The sequence below is a fragment of the Lathamus discolor genome, chromosome 3 (genome assembly GCF_037157495.1).
Source record: "Lathamus discolor isolate bLatDis1 chromosome 3, bLatDis1.hap1, whole genome shotgun sequence".
Lineage (NCBI taxonomy): Eukaryota > Metazoa > Chordata > Aves > Psittaciformes > Psittacidae > Lathamus > Lathamus discolor.
In genome coordinates, this window is record NC_088886.1 from 256,461 (window position 1) to 262,586 (window position 6,126).

Here is a 6,126-nt window from a genome sequence, read left to right on the forward strand (position 1 = left end):
CATGGTTCTTGCATAAGCGACCGACTCCACAATCCTTCTGCTTATCCCTCTGACTCACTTCAAGCACTCATCCGACTCCCAACATAAAAGATGAGACCTGCAATACCAAACAAATACTAAATCTTTTTGCCATGTTCTTATAAACATGAGGACATCACACTCAAAATGAATCCTTTTACCTTTTCATAGCTGGAACTGGAAGCTGGGTCAAACCCTTAGAAGGCTTCTGCTGATGTGACTGAAAAAAAAGCTGTACTCTGCTTTATGTTTGTAAGTAAGGAACACGAATGCCTGACCAGCTTTTAACCAGCCAACACAAGCACTCAGTATATAAAGGACTAAGTTCCAAGAACAAGCTTAACATTTTCAGTTCTAGCAGTGAGTTGGAAGCACCAAAACAGCTCACAAGCTAATGCACTCATTAAAACAGTCAAGCTGTACTACCCTGCCCACTATAAGATGGTGCTAAAAAAAAGTCCCACTTAATTTTTCTTATCCCCATGGTGTATTTCAAATCTCTTTGTACTATCCTGATGCTGTTTCCCCCGTCTGTTCTGTGGAAAACTTTTCTTTCTGCTTAGTTTTTATAGTGTCATAAGTCTCAAACTAAAATTGTTGCTCAGATCTCCCACACTAGACACATGGGTGTTTACTGCACCCACCCAATTTATTTTTATCATTTGCAGTAACAGGAGTAAAAGGAAAAAAACAAAAAAAATTGTCACACAACATTCTGCAGACTAAGACAAGGAAATTCCCTGAAATATTTATTATATGCAGACTGTAATGAACAAGCACTCTGTAATTTAGAGTTTTAAAATGAGAAATATACAAGCTGAAAAGCATTCTTTTATCTTTCCCTGCCAAAAGTCATCAGTTATTTAACAGTCACTACATCCTAAAAGAACATTAATATTATGTTTGGTATTCTTTAGACCCAAGTGTCCAACTTAGTTTTTGAAAGAGCACAAACCCAAAGGCACTCTTGAAGTAACTCTTAAACATATAAATGGAATGTTTGTTTAGTAACCACTGTTATAACTATTTTATGAGAAATAAAAGACAAGTAATAAGAACATAAACTGTAAACAAATTTTTCTTTAAGTTCTGTGGCTAAGAGCAATAAGAAAAAACACTTACCTGAACACCACCACTAACAACAGCACCTCAAGTAAAACCACAGCACAAAAAAATTCATTTATACAAGAAGATGCAAAACCAGAGATAGCTTAAAAAATTTAGCTCAGAAAAAATCATTTCAAAGAACTCAAAAAACAAAAGCAATACACACATCATTAAAACCACAAAACACCCCAAAGACCTTACCTTGAATAGCAACAAATCCTAAAGAAGACCCTTACTCTGAAGCTGTGCCTTATATACCCCAGGCCCTACCCACACCCCCCCAGTGCCCTGGCTCAGGGGTGGGGCAAACCAGCTGCTGGGATAAAAACAGCCTGACAAGGTGCACCTGGTTTTTGTTGTTTTGGGTTTGGTTTCTTGGTGCTCTCTGATTTTAACTTCTTGGGTTTCTTTTTGGGGCTTAGATTTCTATTCAAACTTCTCAGATTCCATAGCTTCACTTTTATGAAGTTAGGCTCAAAACTATACTTGGTTTCAGACTGGGTGGGGGTTTTCTGTCTCACATTCTAGGGCTTAGTCTCAAAGAGGTTTTCTTCCACACAGACTGGCTCAGGCTCATATACTTAAACAGCACAGACACTCTAGTTCAGATTTAGGCTCAATTTGGCATTGACTGGCTCGCCCAACCACACGAGTCTCACATCGAGACTAACACAGGCTTCCTGGTTCAGACTCGCTCTCACATTCTAACTAAACAAAGACATTCAGGTGATTTAGCCAAGGTGAGCAAAGCTTAGACCACCCAAGCAGCAATTTATTTTAGGGTCTTGTCATTTTCATAAAGCTGTAATTACTTTTTGTTGGTGGTGTATTCCAGGGGGTGTACACGTTAGAATAAAGGGATGGAAAAGCTCTGAGGGCTAGTGGATGAGTAGTAAAGTGACAGGAGAGAGAGATGGGACTTCCTGAGGGAAGGGTGCAGCTTCTGTATCTCTGTCAGTGTGTGCATGTTCCCTTTTCTAGGTGCTGCAGATAACTCGAGGGAGGTGAAGCTGCAAACTCAGGAGGGCTGTGAGAAGATCGGGGGTTGTGTGTGTTGGGGGTGCTTAATTGTTGAGGAGAGCATGGCAAAGGGGTTCAGTATTTGTGCTCGGTGTTGCAGGGCTGCCCTCTACCTTTGGAGTCGGATGAGTGCTTGAAGTGAGTCAGACAGGTAAGGAGAAGGATAGTGGGGTCGGTCACTTTTTGCAAGCAGGGTGATCATTTGTCTCTATTGTACTCCTAGGACCTGGAGGTGAGGAGAGGCTCAATGTCGGACTCCACTGTGGGTTTGGAACAGGCAAGCACAATGTTGATGAGCTTTGAAGGAGGAAGAGGGCTGTTACAGAGCAGGCCAGCACTGGTGGGTGGGGTGGTGGTGATGATGGTGGCCAGCACAGTGTGTTCCTGTTTGCTCGTTTGTTTGCTGCAGGTGATAATGAGAAACTTGGCAGCTGTGGCAAGATCACAGGACTCTGATGTGGGTGTTCTGAGCATCAAGGCCAGCTTGAAACCCATGGCACTATGGAAGCTAAGTAGAGGGACTGCTGCTTGGGGCTGGAGGGTGGAGGACAAGGTTCGGATGGCAGGAAGGGGTTTGAAATGTAGCATGGGGCTGAGGGAAAGGCAGGGGGTTACTCTGTAGCATGAGCTTACATGGGTAGGGCAGCTACAGCTTGACTGTGTTAGGGAGGGAGGGTGTCACCCCCAGCCCTTCCCTCAGTGCCCTGGGTCAGGGGTGAGGCAAACCCCCAGCTGGGATAAAAGCACCCTGATGATCCACAGCTGGGTCTTGTTTCATCTGGTTCTGGTTCATTGCCTGCTCCCCGGCTTTAATTTTCTGGCTTTCATTGGCTTAGACTCATATTCAAGACTGGCAGACAGTGCAGGCTCCTTCTCACACAGACTGGCTCAGACTCATACTCACGTTTAAGCTGCACAGGCGTTCTCTGGCACTGACTTCTCCTCACACTCACTTAGGCTCAGTCTGACACTGACTGGCTCATGCATCCACACAAATCTCACGTTGATTCTAACACAGAATTCCTGGTTCTGACTACCTGGCTAGGATTCCCTGGCTCAAACTCATCCTCACACTCGAGCTAAAAAATAACATTCAGATGACTCAGTCAAGGTGAGCCATGCTTGGAACACCCCAGTAGCAACTTATTTCAGGGTCGGCCAAAGCTTCTGTTTTTCTCTCCATGAGTGCCTGTTTCCATTTCCTTTTTAGGTGCCACACTTAAGTCAAGAGAGGTGAAGCTGCCAGCTGAGGAGGGCTGTGAGAAGGTAGAAGGGTTGTTTGCGTGTGTGGGGTGAGTAAGAGCTGAGAATAACATGGCAAAGGGTTCAGTAGTAGTGTTGGTTATTGCAGGTCTTGCGTTCTACTTCTGCAGTCAGATGAGTGTTTGAGGTGAGTTGCAGAGGTAACTATAATGGTTGTGGGGGTGGGTCACTTTTTACAAGCACCATGGTCATTTCTTTGTATTGTACTCCTAGGTCCTAGAGTGCATGAGAAGCCCAGCACTGTATTCTGCAATAGATTGGGAGTAGGTGAGCATAATGTAAAGGCGAAGTAGAGTTACAGAAAAGGCTGGCATAGATGGCTGGGATGCTGGAGATGACGGCCAGCACAACGTGTTACCCTTTTTTTGTTTCTGTCAGATGATGAAGAGGAACTTGGCAAGGGGAGCAACATGGCTGTCATCTGCTGTGGGAGTTCCGAGCAGTGAGGCCGCCTCGAGACGCATGGCACTACGCACGCTAAGTAGAGGGCCTCCTGTAGGAGGTGAGGGCGTGGGGGAGAACGTCAGAATGGCAGGAAGGGGTTTGAGATGTAGCATTCCAATGTAGTATTTGAGCCAGAATGTCTGAGGAAACAGTAGAGGGTGCCTGGAGGTAAATGGTCAGCTCTAGTGAAGGTAGTGCCTCAGAGTTAAAAGACAGGATGCAAAAGTGCCATTTGTGGGGCTTAAGTGTGGGGTGTTGTGTCGGGGACCATAGGTAATGGTCCGTGGTGAAACACACCAAGATGGGCAAGTACTGTTAGTTCTCTTTGGCTCCCTCTTGTGGTGTACTGCTTGGGCTTTTCCCGAAAAGTCCGGCTTTGGTGCCTACCCGGGAAGTTGTGCTTTAGAACTGCCTGGAAAAGTCCTGACCCTTGCAGACCTTCCCAGATATTGTTGGCCACTTCTTGCGACATGGGCTGGCCCCCTGCGTGGCAAAGAGCGTGCCTGCTTGCGAGTATGGAAGCCCGAGCCTCATGCCGTGTGAGGGAGGCAGAAGCTCATCCCACCCAGGCGACCGTTGCCTGCGCGGGGACGCCCGCTAAGGTTGAGCCTGCCACCTCGCACGGCCGTGATGATTGTCGGAGCTGGTTTGCTGATGGTCTTGGCAGGGTCCTTGGGGCTGGTAAGATAGGCAGCCATGAGAAGTATCCTTGACTATCTCTGCAGTTTCCCATGTTAATAAAGTAGTTGGGAGTTCTCTGGTTTTCTCTGTAGCTGGAGTTCTTGAGCTCTGGAAGGGAGGTGGTGGGTTTTTATAACTACAGTGTAACTGTGTAGTCCTGATGATCTGTGTGAATGGACAGAAGAGCTCTGGGAATAAGCTGGTAATGAATGAGTCGGGGGCAGAGAGTCTGCTTGGGAGTGTGCGTGATAGTATATGTGGAGTTAGTGTGTGAGCCGGAGGGTGTGAGGGCCTGTGCTGAGAGTGTCTCAATGCCAGTGTGTGACTGCATGTCAACCTAAGTGTTGGTGCGAGTGTGGCCTGAGGCTTAGAGGCAGGCTAAGCTTTTGCTTGGCGTTGCGGTGACTAATGCCAGGTTGTTCTTGCAGATGGCGAGATGGATAGCCACGTGTGAGAGGCTGCTGTGGGAGGGTTGAGCGGAGTGATGGTACCAGGTAGGTAAATTTGTGGTGTCGGAAGCAAGTTCCTGTTGATTCTCCTGGCGGGCTTTTGATTTGCTGCGCATATTTAATTTGAAGGTGCAGATCAAGGAGCGCAGCGGTGCTCTGTGCCCCGAAGCTGACTTGGACTGGGTGAGCTGTGCTTAGCAGAGTGAAGTAGCAACTGATGGCATGTCTTGTAGTTTTTGTGAAATCAAAACCAGCTCTTAAGGCTGTGTTCTGCAGGGAGAGCCCGGGCTCAAAGGAGGGAAGGTAAGACGTGCTAAGGCCAGCGGGACGAGCAGCAGAGTGACTGGAGAGGGAGAAGGGACTTGCTGAGGGAAGGGTGCATCTTTGAATCCTCTCTCAGTGTTTGTCTGTTTCCCTTTGTGTTTCAGGTGCTGCAGGAAACGCAGGGGAGGTGAAGGTGCCAGCTGAGGAGGGCTGTGAGGAGTTAAGGGGTCTGTGTGTGTGTGTGTGTGTGTGTGTGTTAGCTTAGAGTTGAGAAGAATGTGGTAAAGGGGTTCAGTATTTGTGTTTGGTATTGCAGGTGTTGCCCTCTATGTTTGGAGTCGGATGAGTGCTTGAGGTGGGTCAGGAAGGTAAGTGGAAGGATTGTGGATTCAGTCACTTTTGCAAGAACCACAGTCATTGGGTTCTGTTGCCCTCCTAGGGCACAGAGGAGGAGAGGCCCGGCGTCAGAGTCTGGAATCGCTTCGTGAGAGGCGAGCACGGTGTTGAGAAGCTTGAGAGGAGGCAGATGGTTGGTAAGGAAGAGGCTGGGCTGGATGGCTGGGATGCTGGAGATGATGGCCAGCACAACGTGTTTCCCTTTGTTTGTTTGTTTCTGTCAGATGAAGAAGAGGAACTTGGCAAGGGCAGCAACATGGCTGTCATCTGCTGTGGGAGTTCCGAGCAGTGAGGCCGCCTCGAGACGCATGGCACTACGCACGCTAAGTAGAGGGCCTCCTGTAGGAGGTGAGGGCGTGGGGGACAATGTCAGAATGGCAGGAAGGGGTTTGAGATGTAGCATTCCAATGTAGTATTTGAGCCAGAATGTCTGAGGACACAGTAGAGGGTGCCTGGAGGTAAATGGTCAGCTCTAGTGAAGGTA

The 6,126-nt window shown here is 47.6% G+C and overlaps 1 long non-coding RNA gene across 1 annotated transcript; it reads left to right on the forward strand.

Moving 5' to 3' along the window:
- Positions 1–1,569: 1,569 nt before the first annotated feature.
- On the forward strand, positions 1,570–2,487 carry LOC136010806 (uncharacterized). The gene is made up of 3 exons (XR_010611008.1): positions 1,570–1,865; positions 2,107–2,296; positions 2,369–2,487. It is a non-coding gene; the product is annotated as an uncharacterized LOC136010806 (long non-coding RNA).
- Positions 2,488–6,126: the final 3,639 nt, after the last annotated feature.